This window comes from Protopterus annectens, chromosome 10.part0 (assembly GCF_019279795.1).
Source record: "Protopterus annectens isolate FY-2018-M chromosome 10.part0, PAN1.0, whole genome shotgun sequence".
NCBI classification, from domain to species: domain Eukaryota; kingdom Metazoa; phylum Chordata; order Ceratodontiformes; family Protopteridae; genus Protopterus; species Protopterus annectens.
The window spans coordinates 1,461,850,778-1,461,870,461 of NC_056744.1; positions in this window are offsets into that span (position 1 = coordinate 1,461,850,778).

Genomic DNA, 19,684 nt, shown 5'->3' on the forward strand with positions numbered 1-19,684 from the left:
AAACAAACATCACTGGAATTACCTGATCTAAGGATCTAAACCTCATCTGTCTCATAAGCAAAACATGATGGAGGAACAGATTTGTGTCTCAGAGATTAACCAGTTCTTGGAACATAATCCTAATTCATGTGAAACAGAGTTCTTCTCTAATCCTATTAAAATGCAATTTGGACCAATAAATGGGAGACTGTAAATTCACCTCTGGCTTGTTACTGGTGGCCTTTATGGACAGGAGCAGCTTGTAGATGCCCTAAGGCATGGGCATATACCAAAATCGTTCTAATTCTAGGGCATTGATAATTATAAAAATTGGGGCATGAATGGCTAGACTTAAAAAGGCTCTTTGGCCATTAGCTAAGTAACTTCTTATGATCCTATGAAGATTTTTTCCAGTGAGTTGCAAATTCATGAATTTGCTTTCCTCAGAAAGCTATAAAAGAAAAATCTGTCGGAATCCAGAAATACATATAATAACCAAAATCAATTATAGCAGAATGTAGGAAAAGGTAGGAAACTAATTAGCAATTAGCTGTTTAATTAAGATATACTTTAATGGGAAGGTTAGCTGGGCAAAGACATGCTTGTTTGATCAAATTCTAGTTAGCTGTATAACGTGCATCCACAGTAAATTTATACAATTTAATTCTGATGCCATGGACATTTTCCTTACATGGTTTTGCCAGTCTAAGTTTCTATCCTGTATGCAGCTGTTGCATTATTTTGTTAACTAGATTAACCCTCAGTTTTTAAGAATGGCATCTGTTTTAAACAGTCTTAGAGCACAAGCACCTACATGATAAGCTCATGGCCACAAAATTGAAAATGACAGTAGCTGGGGACAGGTTAAGCTGCTTGAATGCAACTGAAATAAAACAAAATTAAATTGTTGTCTCTGGCAAGATTCCTAGACAATGTACATACTGCATAAGGGCAGAACTCAGGGAGTAGCCATTCAATTCCTATAAATACCCATCTATAAATATAGTGGCATTATAATTTAAATTCATAAATATACTAATACATTTGGTATATTCACAGGCAGCCAAGGACTCATATAAGCTAAAATGGCAAATGGATAATTTGTAAGTAGGAATGGAAGCTTGGAGGTAATTCTTATCATTGTAGCATTATAGGAATTAATGGTGCACTAAATTCCAAATCAGATGACATAAATATCTACAAAGAAATTCAGCTATAGCTTTGAAACCCCAGTAAATAAAGACACTAATATACTAGGCTTTTGAGAGCAACCACCATGATATCATATCCTCGTTAAGAAGTAGATGAGCACAATGAAGAACATTAGCTCCACTGGCCCAGATAATATCCCAGGAAGTTTTACTGGTGCTGTACAATATTTTCTTCTAGTACAGGGTCCACAAGCTATAGAAATAATTCAAAGTGGTTCTTATCCAAATGGAGGGTCTACTGCTTCCTTTGGCAAGTACAGAACCATTAGTGTCACCAGTAAAATGCACAAAGTAGAAGAGGAATACTGTATTTGTTCAGGTAGACATGGGTAGCCTTTTGCATCCAGATAATATTCATTATGTCATTATGAGATGATATGTCATTGGACAAGATAGTACCATGGCAGAAGACTGTAGTATACTGGAATTAGCTGGAAACAACTGAAATGAGACTGGAATGAAAGATTTTATTGTTAATTGCCCAATTTGTGCTGAAAAGTGCCAGTCTCTCCTTTGTGGAACAAGTCTTTTGTACTTTCACAAAACATATGCTACAAAGACGGTAGTTCTGTTAATAATGCTTTATTATATGTTAGAGAATGGGCAAACTGCACATCAGCACCGATTGGAGGATGAACGTTCTCCAGCAGGATATTATGTACAAGTAATGGCCAATGAAAAACGAGTCCGTGGAGCTCGGACAGAAAAAAACTAACAACCACCATTTTTTGATGCGCGCTAAGCAGCCCTTTTGTTGTTTAGCAAGTGTAAAAAAATAAACAGAAAAAGTGTGTGTGTGTGTGTGTGTGTGTGTGTGTGTGTGTGTGTGTGTGTGTGTGTGTGTGTGTGTGTGTGTGTGTCTGTAGTTATGGGATCTATATTATTTAATTGAAAGACATTTCCATCAAACATCTCTCCATCAACACAAAACCATTGAAATTTACTTCTACGAATTGTGGAATTTTTCCCAGGGCAATAAGACAATTCCCCTATAGCACAATGGAGCACACACCACACTAAATCAAACCCACCCAAGTAGGAGCTTCACTCCCTCACCCCAAAGCCCCCCCACACCCCTCTAACTTTATATATCAACTTCAAGATTACACTACAGTGGGGAAAAAGGCAAAGTTGTGGAGTTGGCTAACTACTTCCTTACTCTGGGAAAAATTCTGTGATTTGCAGAAGTGAATTTCAGTGGTTTGGTGTCAACGGAGAGGCGTTTGAAGGAAATATCTTTCGACGTACTAACACAGACCCGTATGTATGTGCTTGAGTGTGTTAATGTTTCTGTCTCCAAGTGTGAGTGAATGCATGCATGAAAGCAGAGATTGTATGTATGAGAGAGATCGAGAGAGACTGACAGCAATCTTGTGTGAGTGAATGCATGTTGTTTGTCTTTCTGCTTTTCCAGGTTTAGGGTCGCCACAGCGGAACTCCGGTCCACTAATGATTGGCAGTAGATTTTTCACGAACGCTGAGGTGCCAGCTCGACATCCAACCTTCAATGAAGGCATGCCCATTTACTCATGTCTTTCGAACTCCATCCAACCATGGGGAGGACATGCAGACTCCACACAGAAGGCACTCCCCGCACTCTAGCTGAGAATCGAATGGGGAACCTCTTGCTGTGAGGCAACAATGCTACCGCTGCACCACCATGGATTGTGTGAGTGAATGCATGTATGAATGCAAAAAAGACTGTGTGTGTAAGAGATTGAGAGAAAGTGAGAGTGATCTTGTGTGCGTGAATGCGTGTATGAAAGCAGAGGAGACTGTGTGTATGAGAGAGAGAGAGTGGTCTCGTGTGCATAGCTCTCAACTCTTCAAATTTTCGCAGAATGTCCATATTTTTACTTTAAATATTTTGTCTGTTCCTCATAAAATTTGTAGTTTTCTGAAGTTTTGTGGCAAATTAGTGAGGAGTGAATTCACTAAATAATGACAGGCATTTGAGTTTCAAGCTTTCTTTCAGAAAATGCACTGGAATACAAGACCTTTTATTCTAGCAACTTTCTAAGTTTATAAAAACAATATTTAAAATGTGTGCCTATTTTGGGGCTTTGTCCCCCCATTATTTATGGCTTAAGAGGTTATGGGTTATGCTTATATGAGTGAATGTGAGTATGAAACCAGAGGAGACTGTGTGTACATGTATATGTGTGTGAAAGCAGAGGAGACTGTATGTGAGAGACAGAGAGATCGAGAGAGAGAGAGAGAGAGAGAGAGAGAGAGAGAGAGAGCGGTCTTGTGTACATAGCTTTCAACTGTCCAAATTTTTATAGAATGTCCAGATTTTTGCCTCATATTTTTTGTCTGTTTCTCATAAAATCTGTGGTTTTCTGAAGTTCTGTGGCAAATCACTGAGGAGTGAATTCACTAAATACTGACAGGCATTTGAGTTTCAGGCTTTATAGCTTTCAGGAAATGCATTGTAATACAAGGCCTCTTATTCTAGCAAGTGAAGTTTATAACAGTGATATTTAAAATTTTTCCCTATTTTTGGGGATTTATCCCCCCATTATTTTTTACTTTGTCCAGATTTTTTTGTGCTAAGAGGTTGGAAGTTATTCTTGTGTGAGTGAATGCGAGTATGAAACCAAAGGAGAGTGTGTGTATTTGTATGTTTGCTTGAAAGCAGAAGAGACTCTGTATAAGAAAGAGAGAATGGGGTCTCTGTAAAATTGTTGTGTTTTACTAATTTTTTAAGTATTATATTATTTTTGAAATATATTTTTGATGTATATTTCTTCCTCCAACACCATTAACATATACTACAGAAAGTTTGAAACATTAGGGGGAGGAACTATTACATCAAAAATATATACAAAATAATATAGTACTTAAAAAAGTAAGTAAAACATGACAATTTTACAGAGAACTTATTCTCTAAGCAAATAATGCCCTCCAAGGTGTGTTTTAATGAGTAATTAACACCTTTGCAGGGGTGTAGAGGCCAAACGCTGCCCTGGGTGGGTGTTAATTGCACATTAACACAGACCCTATTGGGCATTATTGCTTACTTAACAATGTCAAATACTGTCTTTAATAAAAGTGGTGATAATAACAATCAGTAGAAATACTGGAGTGCTGGATAACAGTAACAGTGCTAATAAATATATCCAAAGTTTCTGCATGTATATTTTGATAATATCAACTGAAACAGTCTTTTCTTCCTGAATAGTATTAATATTTAACTTGACTTCTGTAATCCGGCTCAAGTGTCTGTTCTGCTGTCCAAAAACTAACTTCCTTTCTGGAATGCTGGATATTTAATCTTTTCTGTATGTCAGTCTGACTTCACTAACTGTATCAGAAGTATTTCGTAATAATACCAAAATCCTAAAAAGTTCTACACACCTCTTTAGCCTTAGTTCCCAAGCCTTGTAGCATACAAACAAGATGTGCTTGTACTCAAATGTACAGCACATTCTGTTCTTAGCGGTATTCTTGAGTAAAGGTTATTTTCACTGATTTATTGAAACTTTATGTCAACTGTGAAGCCTGCTTTAATATGGCTGCATTTGTAGACTTATGCAAAGAAAATACTGTATTTTAAATGACATCTAACCTAAAGTATACATTAATGATAACAAAAATGTCAGTGAACTCAGACAATGAAATAAGCAATGAGGCAATGAGATTTGGTCCTTACCAGTATGGGGCAGCTTTGCAGCCTACCAACTGTAATGTCCTCTATGGTCAAATCAAACCACAAATCATAACCTCTTAGCGCAAGAAATCTGGACAAAGCCAAAAATAATCTGGGACATGCCTACATAAATGGGGACATATTTTAAATTTTGCAATTATAAATTTATAACATTGATACAGTAACAGAGTTTTGCAGTAGCACACTTTTTTTCTTAAGGTTATGAAAAAATCAAATTTATATCATTAATTAGTGGCTTTACTCCTCAGCAATTTCTCAGAAAAACAGAAATTTTATGAGGATCAGATCAAAAATATAAGTCAAAGAGCTGGACAGTCTGCAACAGTCTGGACAGTTGAGAGATATATTGCAAATCATTCACATTCTCCATAAGACTGGAATCTGAACCAACTTTGAATACATCAGTATATTATGCAAAGGCTTATCTTCTAAAACTAAATGATGACCTGGCCAATTTCAAAACCATCTTGAGAACCCAGCATACATCTCAAGTGTCCGGACACTAGCAGCCTGTACAGATTTTTGCCTCATAATTTTGGTCTGTTTCACATAAAATTTGTGGGTTTCTGGGAGATCAGTGAGGATTGAATTCACTAAATGAGACACATTTGAATTTCAGACTTCATGTTATTCAGAAAATGTATGGTAATGCAAAACCTCAGTCTAGCAACTTACTAACTTTATAAGAGTACATTTAAAATGTATACCTATTTTTGGATCCCCCCTCATTATTTTTGGCTTTGTCCAGATTTCATATTTTAAGAAGTTGAGAGGTATGAACCCCAACCAATGCTTATGTAAAATCCTTAGGTGACAACTTTTATGCACGTGTAAATAGCTGAATAAATACATCTGTCTCCCTTAGAAATTACTACAATGCCAAAGTCAAAAATAACCCCCTATAACAGAACCACAATATAAACATTTGCTATAATAAAAGAAAAAAAAATGACTGCACACAAAATAAAACAAATTACTTTCAAGAAACAAAAAAAAAGCTTTTCTTAAACTGAACAAGGAACTCCACACCCTGATGAAATAAAAAAAGCCAAATATGAAATAATAATAGCCACCCAGGTGATGGATAACAACAAGGCATTTTTTAACTATGTTAGAAACCTCAGAAACAATGCCCAGCACTGTGTAGACTTAAAGTAAATGATATTACACACTCAGACGCAGAGGGCATTATAGTATAGGTTCACAGGTAAGTACTAGGGTAGCTGCTGTTGTAGGCCATTTTAAGCCTAATTTTGTCCCTTTCAGACCATGAGAATCAAACCCTGTACCTTGTGTCTGTGAGTGAAACACTTTCACCAGTATACCAACCCACATTTCAAAATGTTTCTCCAGAGTAGAAGTTGATTGTTTACAGCTGTGGTGGAGGTTATGCTTACCTAACTCTGTAGTCCTCCCATCACACACAAGTTCTCCACTGTGAGAACTGAACCACCTACCTATCTAGTTACACATTCTACAGGACACAGGAAGAAATGCATGATCCATAGCAGAAGTCTAATTGCTGATAAACTAAGCTCAAACTTCAAGGCCATCAGATCTCCAATATTCTCAGATAACATAGTTACATTTACAACCCCCAGTCTCCCCAAAACAAATCCTCAAGATGCTATCTAAGGGACAAAATGCAAATCTTATGATGCTAGACAACATACCATGCAGCCTGTTGGTAAGCCTAACTCATCATTTGTCAGACCCCACTACAATGGCTATTCAACGTCAGCCTTAATTTATGTTTCATGCTGGATAAATGGGGGATAGTAGCAGTCATTCCCATGCAGAAATGTGGGGCTTTAAAGGACCCAAATAATGATTGACCTATAAGGCTGATCACCCTCATCTGTAAGGATACAGAAAAAAATCATTATGAATTTAATAAATTAGAATATAGGTAACCTACAGACTCTAGGCCAAAGTCAGTTCAGATTTATCAAGGGCAGATCTTGCTTACTTAACCCGGTTGACTTCTTCAAAAAAGACTTATCACTAGCAGTGCACCCCTGAGTTCAGTCCCTGGGCGACATCTCTTTAACATTTACTTCTTGAAGGTCAAAGCTAGTGTTCAGGGTTTGTGGCTGAACATGTTTGCAAATGCTTGCAAACTTGACACCATTATGAATACCGCAGAGGACACCATGATTCTCTAAGAGGGCTATATTGAAACAAATAGTTGGTGCCAAAATCAATGCTCAGAAATGTATTATCATATCCTTTGACAAACATGACTCCCCTTGTTACTATTACATCGACTACACAACCCTGAAAATTGATCCCATAGTCAGGGATCTGGGTACCTATGTTGACAAATTGTGCTTTGGTCGCCATGTGTCCTCTATTGTGAGGAAGCCCTTTTTCATCACCCAGTTTATCTACTTAGCAATAAACATACCTCCATGTTGGTTACTCAGAGTGAGACCATGGAGCTCGTCCACATGCAAGTCACCATAGATAAGATCCCTCACCACATCATGGCTAGCTACAGGTCACCATCAATGCCCCCATAGTCTCATAACTCATGCATAAACCTACTAGAGGTGCTCACCATCCAACCAAATACCCTATTCATGGGTGACGTTAACACCCCCTCTATAGACTTGAAAACATACACTACCTCAAGCTCACAGGCACAATGCTTCCTGGACTTTATTAAACAAACACTCTGGAACAGGTAGTGCATGCTCCAACCAGAACACATTCTGGATCTGGTACTCACCAATACAAATGAGTGTTGCAACACCCCTCTCACATCTTCACTAGTGAGGTCAGATTACAAAACTGTCACATTTGAAGTAAAAATCAACCAAGAAAATCCAGCTAAACCAGAAACAGTTAGAAACTATTCAAAGGCAGACTACATCCTATTAAGTGACAGTTTGTCAAAATTCAAGGCTCCCCTAACATTGACACACAGCTAACTATGCAGAATTATTTATAGAATCCCTAACACAAACATGTGAATGGCTGTATAGAGGCTGCCATACCTACCAGAAGTAAACCCAAAACAAACACTAAAAACAAACTAACTGATAGAATCCCCACCTAAACAGAGTATATAATAAAATAATAGAAGAAACCTTATGATCAAATTCAAGAAGAGCAATTCCATTAAAGACAATTGTCTGCTATACAATTAAACAAGAAATTATGAGAACTAGTTAAGTCCAGAGCCAAGTATGAGGTCATGATAGCCTTGCAGGCTAAGGACAGTCACAATACCTTCTTCAGCTATGTCCAGAATATTAAAGATAACACATAGCAGTGTGCTGAACTGCTGGTGAATGGTACCACCTTCATCTTGTGATTCAAAGCATCTTGTGTGACCTGACTGGCCCCACCCATTTCTGGCCAAGAAAGTAATGGTTTAAAATTTGTAGGCTAAAATAATAGATTAAACACACTCTCACTATATTCTCTTTCATACATGCTCCTCCATTTCTAATCCAAGAAATTATTGTTTTACAGTCAATAAGATAAAATAATAGATTAAACACACTTTGACTGTATTATCTTTTATACAGGCTCCTTCATTTTGTTTTAGATATTTTCTTCTTAGCAAAGAAAGACTCCACTCTGCATGATATTTTACAGTTACATAAAACAAAAAGCTCCATAATTATCTGTACAAAAGACTTTAACCTTTACTGGTACATGAAAAGAACCTGCTGGCAAAATATAGTCCAGTCTAAGAAATCCCCTACTTATTGAATAAATGTCTACTATGTGTCAAGCAGTGCAACTCATTGGCACCATTCAGAACTATTCTGGATAATTGGAGGGGCAATTGTACATTCACCCCAGGAGTACATAGGATAGCACTCCCCAACTGTGGCACTTAACTCATCCAGTGTTTTTTGAGCTTACATGCCTAGGCCTCTCATTGATATTCTGGACTGCTTCCCTAGAATATACCTAACAGCCTAGAACATTTAGTGAATATGCAGCAAATATCCATTATGCATACATCTGGAGTATATACACGAGCAAGATCAGTAGTTAATGAATGATTTAACTTCCATAGGGTCATCCTTGGGTGAGTATTTAACTATAAACAGGGGCAAAACAAAGTGTTAAGCAAGAAAACTAACTGCAGTAATACATTACCATGCTTGAAAGAAGCCCTTGTACTACTTGAGGTGAAAGAGGTTACCCATTCAGCCAAAGGTAATAGGTAAATTTCTAGATCAAAATCCCTAGACCAACAGAAGCAAATTTCTCAGTATTAAAAGACTTCGAATTTCTGTACTTCCTACTATTCTATGATGAAGTCTCAGAGTTTAAATATAACTCTTGCCCCCCCCCCCCAAAAAAAAGGAGTTCAATTTTCACCTGGAAAACTATAAATCTGTCAGTCCTTACAAAAACTAAACAAAATGAGAAGGTTAATAGCAAACCAGCCTGGTGGCCCACATGCATAAATAAACTTTACAATACAAGGGAAAGGCTCATCAGAATTTACAGCAAAACTGAAGACCTACAGGTCAAGGCTAAACTCAAAAGGTTATACAAGGTACTGAAAATATCATCAGGAAAACAAAGGCCTCCCATGAACTTAGACTGGCATTAGAAAGTAAGAACATTTTAATTCCTTTACTTACATCAGAAAATGAAGTAACACCAAACATTGCTATGAATTTTTTCATAATAGGACTATTATTCTGATCCAGTGAATACTGCAAAGGCATTAGCAAAACGGATCAGTAAACATTTCACCTCAGAGACATGTATACAAAACCCATATATACCCATGGATCTCGAACCTCTTAGTGTTACCAAAGAAAACTGTAAAAAAGTACTCTTCAGTGTCCTTCCTTACATCAAAATGATCATTTACATAGGTTTTCCAACTCTTGAAAGGCAATTAAAGTATTCAGACTCTACAAATTTCCTATGAATCCAACTTCCGAAACAATGCTATTTTTTAGACCAAAAGCAAAGTAAACTCAAAGATAATTTCTACACTATCAAACATTAGTCATAGACTTTTTTGCACTTCTTTCCTCAAATTTGTGATCATCTTCAGAAACCATCTCAAAAGCTAAGATATATAATTCTTGCTAAATTACTGCACTGCCTCTGAAAAAGGGTGGTAGAGTTCTTGGAAAACCCTATCTACAAGGTGTATAGATAGATAGATGGACACATCAGTGCATACACACATAAAGTTTAAAAAACATGAAAGGGAAAATGTCTGTCAACATAAGACCAGGCTAAGGGCTTGGGATAAGTAATGAAAGTGAGCAGGGATGCATAGTAGCAAAGTTCATGTGTTTCTTTTACAACAACAACAAAACCTTGTACTACTTTTAGTACCTGGAATTGAATGGAAATTCACTGTGCTACTTAGAATTAGCTTCCCTAGTTGATTTATTAGTTTCTGGTGTCACTCCAGAAAAATCTAATATCTATCGACATGGGAAGACATGGTTAACAGACCATGTTGCTTTGTCAAGATTGTACTGCACCTGTCCACTCTGGGCTTTCAGATTTTGCTTAAAACTTTATTCACCCCTTAGAACATTTTTAAGTCAATGCCAAAACAACAAAAGTACCAACATAGGAAAAAAATCCTCAAAGCAACCTTAAGGTGTTACTGTGCAATGCTTGGAAGCCAAATTAGAAACTGCGCTCATGCTCATAGCCAGCTTTAGGCACCCTCCAAACCAACAGCCGGATTAGCTCCCCGTGTATGAGGGCCCAAACTTGAAGCAGCTGTGGGTTTCTCCATCTCCTCTGCTCCTTGTTCAGTACCTCCTAGATGTTTGCACGGCTGTGTAATGTCACTGTGTGATTCCATTTTTTTTTTATTTCCTGTAAGATGCACTGAGTGTGATGCAGAAAATCAGTCAATTAATCTGTATATGGGTGAACAAATGAAGTAGACAGCCCATAGCTGTGTGCATGGATTTAATTGTTTGTTTATTACTTGTTTGTCAATTAAGTGAACACTTTCAAAGACTGTCTTCAGCCACAACTTGGGCCCAGAAGAATATATAACAGTTACAGAAAAATATATATAGCAATGCAATATTAGCATTATGCAGAATAACCCTTTAAGTAAGTGTTATACTTTGCACATCCTACAGAAATTTACAGTCCCTAAAGAGAGGAGAAACAATTGACAGTATAATATTCAGCAGCACCCATCAGTTTATTTTTTAGTGTTTGAGAGTTTAAGCAATTAAATCAGCTGCTATCTTTGTAACTCTAGAATTTGCAACAGACTGTTCGGTGTTATTTGAACTATTTTGGGGGGGGAGCAGATTTTGTTTATTTCATTCCTGGTTTTGGCAGACAGGCTGATAAGATCTACTATGAAACATTCAGTCTCACTTAGCTGAGATGCAAAATACTGATAATTTAATATTTCAGCACAATAAGATCACATTGTCAAAAAATGCTACTTAAAACATCTCAGAACAGTAGAAAATAACTGTCTTGTTGTCCCTTGATCACTTTATATTATATGAAGTCACACAAAAATCAGTGAAAAGTGAAAATGTGTAAAAGATAAGTGAATCACCTTTTCCCACTTCTGATTCTCACAGCCTCATAAGAAAGCATAGCAAATGCAGACAAGTAAGCTACATCATACTTAAATGACAGTGACTTCTAAATAGGAGCTTGCATTCCAGATTAAAACAAATTCTGTGCTATGTTAAAACAGATAGTGCCTCACAATCAATGTCCTGCCATTGGCTGTTTATCTAATAATGTTAGTACAGTACTTCAAAACTGCTGATGTAATACCAAATGCCATCTCTGTTCCTCCTCTGCTAGAACAGGAAATCATAAAGACTGGATAATCATGTCCATTTAATATTTCATTAAACTCAAATCAATTGAAACTTTCATATATTTTACATATTGTCTTCGCAATACTTGCACACATAGCCAGCTTTAGGCACCAGTGAACCCTGCTTTCGCTGGATGGGCCCCGACCACAGTAAGTTACCTTATTTTGATATTTTGTAACATGGCTGTCAAACCAACAAAAGCTAGTACAGCAATCTTATGTACTTAATAAACTAGAAAAGTAATAATGACTCATTTATATCACCTTTAAAATTCAAATGTATCTCTGTTTATAGTAACAGTGTTTTGTATAGTAACAAGCTTCACAATTTCATTAAATATTTTAGCATTGACATAGTGCCCTTGACATAATTAAATCCTGCTGGGAGACATTCTCTCCACTAAAACTATCATCATAGCCAGCTTTAGGGACCTGCAATATCTTTGGTGGTTTGACAGGAAGATGATGTGTGAAAGCAACAGTTCATTGCTGTGGTGGCACAGTGAGTAGCACTGCCATCTCACAGTGGGTAGCACTGCCATCTCACAGTGAGTAGCACTGCCATCTCACAGTGGGTAGCACTGCCATCTCACAGTGGGTAGTACTGCCATCTCACTGTGGGTAGTACTGCCATCTCAGAGTGCTTTGCACTGGTTGAGTTCTTAGCTATATGGAAAACTGCATGCCTTCCCCGTCTGTGTGAGTGTCTATCCATTTGCTCTAGTTAACTCCAGCACCTCAAAAACATGAAGTGGGAGAAATGGAATTCTCTCTTTTCCTTGCAGTGAGTGGTGTGTGTGTGTGTGTGTGTGTGTGTGTGTGTGTGTGTGTGTGTGTGTGTGTGTGTGTGTGTGTGTGTGTGTGTGTGTGTGTGTGTGTGTGTGTGTGTGTGTGTGTGTGTGTTAAAATATCACTGATTTTCATATGTGCACACACAGTAATGCTGGGATACATACATTATGCTCGTAGATTCATAGGTAAATAGTAGGCAATCTGTCTCCAGACTATTGCAAGCCTAACCACCAAGGAGAAGTCAAAATTAAACTCTGTTCCTTATATCTGTGAAGTAATGACCTTAGCCATTAGGCCAACCCCAGACCTCTTTTAGGTAGCAATAAAAAATGCAGTTAACAAGTAATTATATTTCAAAAGTAAGACATAAAATATATTGCCGAAGGTGGTATTATGGTTAAGGTATTTACCTTACAGACCCAAGATGCAGGGGTTGATTCTCATGGGATAATTGGCTAAGCATATAAGGGCAGTTAGCCCAGCACTAGTCTATGAACCTGCATTCAGCTACTTAGATCCTCTGTGGGGATCTGGGGATTGTATGTTCATTATTTCTTTAATTTTCATCACAGTCAAACCTTAGAGATATGCACAGAAAGTCATTCTAGCTTGTGTTTGGACTGGGAACAGTATGGTTATTGTCTCTTGTTTTCTTACAGACCTCAGAGGTGTACAAAGAATGATAATGTAGCTTGTTTAGGGGCACTATAGAGGCTAAGAGTAACAAACTAGAATATTTTTGCTGTAATATTTTTTTTTCACTTTCCTAACAATCACACATCAGGTATATATACAAGTGGCTGCAATGGGGGTGGGTAGCAGTGATGACGCATGCTATGTATATGCATCACAACTGTCACTTGAAATATATTGTGACCATTTGAACCTCCACTTTCATCCTAGTCTAAGGCAGACAACCAGGTTATCTTTTTTTAAAATTCTTGTTCTTCCGGTTAGCGCTTTTGTCAAGCCTCCATACACTCAACTTCATCAGACCTGATGGGTCTGATGAAGTTGAGTGTATGGAGGCTTGACAAAAGCGTTAACTGGAAGAACAAGAATTTTATAAAAAAAGATAAAATGGTTGTCTGCCTAATTTTTTCTCTTCAGTGGTTTGTTTATTTTTTGTTTTTACATTCATCCTAGTCTTACCCCAGGAGGATGCACAGGCAGTGACAGTCTTTTTTCGGGAGTTATGGATGCAGGTAGTATTCCCAGATAAGATGTATGTTTCGTCACAATAATTGTCTTGTTAGTTTGTTATGAGCTACTATTTTGTAAACTGTAAACATTAAGCTTTGGGCAGAACTTATGTCTTCCTTGAAAGAAAAAAATGTAAGACTGAAATTATTTTCTTAGGATTTTTGTTCAGGCCAGCATTAGATTAAAAGGTTGGGAATTGCTCTAAAATGTGTCCCAGAGCATCCGTAACCATATGGCATCTGTGGGTCCCAGCTTAATTGGGATATTTCCTAAATGGTTATTACTGTGCTGTATTGGTCAGGAAAGGCATGTTGAAAGGACACAAGAAAAACTAAAGTTGAACAGCAGCACTGAATTTCTGTCCTTAATCATAATTTCTGTTCAAGCCATCAGTGTATGAAAAGGATGAGTAAAAGAAAAAAAAACTTTAAAATACACCAGAGCATAGAGGAAGTCATGGCTTCTTGAAAAAGGCTTGAAGAATAAGGCAAAACTGAGAAAAGAAAAAAAGTAATGCACACGGTATGGAAAGCCCGAGACAAGGAGAAAACAGACAGGAGCACTGGAGGGTGTGTGTGTGTGTGTGTGTGTGTGTGTGTGTGTGTGTGTGTGTGTGTGAGAGAAACAATAAGCAGTGACTATAGTACCATTTCAGCTAAGTTCAGACCTGTACACAGAGTTGTTGTAATGCATCATTGTTGCTTCTAAATTGTTGTAACTTTGAATGTCCTTTGTGAGATGTGCCAACACAGTATGGTACACAGGCCTATTGTAATGTAAGCTAATTGTAGCTACAGGACAGTCTGTGCATGCTACTACTAAAACTTTGCAGCATGAACTAAGACGTTGCTTAGAAGGGGTGGCAATGACAGGGTGAAGTGCCCAGGGGCCCCAAACTTGACATTTCGTGGGGGATCCCAAAATGATAACATCAGCCCTGCCCATGCTACAAGCTCTCTCCTCACTCTGGAGAATGTGGACATCTGTATTGTCACTGATACTTGTTTTAAAGATGCAAAAAGTACTCTGGCAGTGGAAGACTACAGTGTTTTCACGTATTTAGACCAGCAGCAGCAGCACAGACTGGGGCTAAAGATGGAGGTGCCTCATTCTACATTAGCAGCAAATGCAACTTCAGGCTGGCTAAATGGGTCTGTATCAGAACATCGAAGTATTAAAACTTCGAATGTTCTGATATCAAACACTATTCAGCGAATGCTAAGAATAGTGAAGCTGCAGAACAGCGAATTCTTTCCTCGGGAAAGAATTCGGTTGGCCGTTCTTGTGGCTTTGCTATTCTTAGCGCTGTGGTGGAAAGTTACGGGTTGGGTTCAGATAAGTGTGCGATTGTTTGTACGTTAGGGTTAGGGGTCGGTTAAGTGAGTTTGGGTAAGGGCACGGGTTAGGCATGTGTGTGATAGTGACAGACTTTAGGATAAGGGGAAGTTTAAGTGAGTTACGGTTAGGGCGCGGGTTAGGTGAGTGTGCAATAGTGACAGACCTTAGGGTTAGGGTTTGGGTTAAGGTAAGTGGGTAGATAGTAGTGTATGTTTAGTTTAGTGTAGCATTAGATGTAGGAATTTAAGTGTATGTGTGTGGCTGCTGTTTGTTTGATGTGCTTGCGTTGTGTGCATGTGTTTCGGAGCATCAGATTTTTTCCATGGGAAAAAAATTCGCTGTTCTGAATGTTCGATATTTTGATGTTTAGATGTTTTGGGGCCAATGAAATAGCATTCACTATTTTCATCTTTCAATAACGTCATATAAATGCGGTTAAACAGGATGATGCCCTGACGTTCAGTCTGACAAGTCTGATATGCAAAGCCATACAATGAATTATCATGGACACAGGCAGCCTACAGACACTGGTCCCATCCCAGTTCCCCTTTGATAAAGGAAGGTCGTGCCTACTCTGATATACTTCTTTGAGAGGATCATCAAGGGTATGGCTAAGGGAAAAATGGTGCATACCACCTACCTTGACCTGACCAAGGCATGCAATACAATACTCCACTCAGGTATTGTTGAAAATGTCTCAGAACTAAGCATAAATCTCTTCATAACATACTAGATTTCAGGCTGGCTTATGCATAGGACTAAGGAAGTCAGGATTGGTGAGACCACATCCACCAGGAGACTGATCACCAGCAGAGTATCCTAGGACTCTGTGTTGGGCCCGCTCCTGTTCTGCATCTACTTCTCAGAAGTCAAAGGTCTCTGGCTTACCAAGTTCACAGATGACTGTAAATTGTGAGCTCTCATAGATTTCCTGCATGACAGCAACATCTTACAAGGGGGTCTAACACAAACAAATGACTGGTGCCAAAGGCATGGATTAAACCTCACTGAAAAAAAACGCATTATAGTGTCCTTTTGGAAAATTATCAGCCCAAGTTAACCTCCATCAATAAAACAATACAATTATACATATAGGCATTGTTGACAAGCTCCCTGAGCTAGGCATAAATCCCTACAATCCTCACTGGATTGCTGGCTGGCTCACAGACAGGACACAAGAATTCAGGATCAGTGAGACCACTTCCACCAAGAGACTAGTCACCAGTGGCATAACCCAGGGCTCTGTACTGGGCCAGATCCTGTTTGGCATCTACATCTCAGAAGTCAAGGCTAACATTCAAGGCCACTGGCTCACCAAGTTCGCAGATGACTGTAAATTGGGAGCTATTATAGATTTCTCTTAAGACACTAACATCTTGAAAGTGGGTTTAACACAGACAAATGAGTGATGTCAAAGTTATGACCTAAAATTCATGCACAAAAATGCATTACAATGCCCTTTTGGAATCTATCATCCCAAGTTAATTACTCCACCAATAAAACACTCCTAATAGTCAACCCAGTAGTAAGGGATGTGGGAACATATGACAGCAATCAGAGGTCAACAGTAAGTAAATTAATACCCAACTAATTCACCCCCACATAACCCTTCACTACCTCTTTACTAACATACCCCATCATATAGGAGTATAATGAACTCTGGGACATAAAGTGGTTTGGGTTGCATATCTAAGCTTGCAAAGACCCAGGTTTTCATTAGCCTTGTATAGCCCAATGGACCTATGAACCTACATTAGATGTTTACATTACAATACCTTACTGTATTTATTCTACTTGCCAGCATGCAGGTTGTTATTTCTAAGCAATGTTGGTGTGTACACAGCACCCTTGGATTCCCTGTACTTCTAAGTTATTCTGTATTGTAATACCCTCCAGGTGCCCAGTAGCAAACTTTGCCCACATCACAGCTAACCTTGTCTACAGGAGTGCCATCAATGACATGATTCCCTCAATGCCTGTCATGAACTTAAAATAAACTAAACAGCAGAATAAACATTTTAGAACTGAGCCAAAGTGCCACCTGTTAAAAAATAAAAGGTAACATCAACACTTTTGTGGATGCATCTCCTATATGTATTGAAGATTTAAGTCCATAAGTTTGTTAAATACCTATCAACCATAGCTTTCAACCAATCGGACCAGTCTCAATAAAATCAGAGACAATCAGGAACACTTTAGACATTGATAAACTAAGAGAATGTGAATCAATACACATTTTCTGAATAACTGTAATTATTATCATTATTAAGTCTATTTTTCTCTTTTTTCTTTTCTATTTTTTTTTACCAGGAATTCCAACTAGAACAGAGCCCATTTTCAGCAGAGGCCCAGGGAGAAACATTCCTGATGTCTTTGGAATGGAATAATTCATGACCTTTTCTCTAAAAGTCACCAGTTTTAGGAAGGATTAAGTTGGGCAAAGCTAAAATTTGAGTCAGAATCAGAAATGATCCTGAAAATCAGGGACGGTTAAGAGGTGTGCTCTCAGCTCTCCCAATATTTGCAAACTTCAGATCCTTCAGTAATAAATTCATTCGTCCTGTAACCCCTGAAGAGCAGACTTTCAACAGTATACACAAAATATATTGTGTAATTTAGTGTATGACTGAACAGATAACATGCATACTGCTCAGCTGTACAGATTTTTGCAGAATGTCCAGATTTTTGCCTCATATTTTGGTCTGTTTCTCGTAAAATTGTGGTTTTTCTGGCAAGTTGTAGGCAAATCATGGTAGGTTGAAGTCAGAAAAATAAAGGCGGACATTTGAGTTTCAGATTTCATACCCTTCAGAAAATTCATGCTAATGCAAAAACCTGTTATTCAATCAACTTTCTAAGTTTGTAAGAGCAATATTTAAAAAGATTCCCTATTTTTAGGCCTTTGTCCCCCTATTTTTCTGGCTTTGTCCAGATTTCTTGTTCTAAAAGGTTGAGAGGTATGATACCATGACATTCATAGACAGTGTGCCCATCAATTATGCCATGCCACGATTGCCTGTAGATCAAGAGCGGAATCTCCAAACCTGTGTGAAATTCATTAGTGGAATACTACACTACACAATAACATACTTGTCTATCATGCGATGGTGATAACATTTCCATAAAGGATAAATGACTGACTGTCATATCCAGAACAGTCAGTGCAGCATCAAACTGCTGTTGATCAATTGTGCCATCCCACTGATGGCATGACGCAGGTATAGTGAATCCCAATCCTGAATATCCCTAGTATGTAAATTTATTATAGTTAGATAAGCAAATGCTCACCTAAGCTGTATAAAAATGGATTCTAAAATTTTGGGGGGAGGGCTCAAGAACACATTTCCACTGCATGTCAAGTGGAGTAGCATCCTTGCCACTTTCAGTATAAACATAGACAACTGAATGGGCAGTGTCAAATTCTCCCCTGGTTTATCTTATGTTGCTGTCCTTGAGGCTATAGGGAACATTCTGAATATTGCTTATTGGCTTTGGTTGTAATGGAGTGCAGACTGATTGCCTGGAACCTGCCCGTGAAAATTATTTATAACTTAGAAATAGTAACAGTAGTAAAATGAAATTGAAATCACCACTAACAAAGAGAAATAAGTGACCACTCCTGCCACAGTAACTATCTGACTATCTGAACTGGTAGATACATTGATCAATCTATATAGCTATGCATATATATATATATATATATATATATATATATATATATATATATATATATATATATATATATATATATATATATATATATATATATATAGACGCGCGCACACACACACACACACACACACACACACACACATACAAAACGCACAGATTTATAAGCAAAAGATCACATAATCTATATAGAAATTAATCCTAAGACTACTGAAGTGCAAAACAAATTGTTTGCATGAGAAAGAACTAGCCCACTGTTGTATACTCTGTTTAAAAATAGAGAACTCAAGTAAAAATAAACAGAGCTGGAAATCTATCCGGAAAGAGAAATAACTACCAACTCAAACAACATGAAACGTCTGTAAACTGATAAATCCATGAATAGATTATTGTTATAAATGACACTAAAAATATAAAGTATTACAAAATGTAAGCATCCTATATATATAACAATAAACAGTTGCACAAAACATGAGCCCTGTTTATTTCTTGCTCAACATCTAGACAATACATGAACATAAATCAGCCATTCATTACAGAATAGCAATCTATAAAAACAAAAAACATACTCTTACCTGCAATATCCGGCATGTGTTTGATATGAACATTCCCACTGAGGTGTCATGAAGATATCGACTGCTGCCTAGATGATTTATTTTTCAAATGCACCACCCAAAAAAAAAAAAAAAATATTCAGTACCAGTGAAACACTGTAAAATATGATCATTATTCCTAACACATGCTTCATTGAGACATAAACTCAGAGGTCCCCTTTCCCAAAACTCACAAAGCACAAATTGAAATCTCACTGTCACCAAATGCAAAAAGTAAACTAGGTAAGCATTATTAAAAACGAGTAATAAAAAATAATTAAATGTGACTCTATCTTTCCAGCGTGACTCTGACTTCTAATCTGAGCCAAAATCCTGTAGACAATGAAAAACATCCCGCACTCCTCCACTCTTTACTCCTGCACTGTTACCTTTTATGCTGAAATTAAAGCTCTTT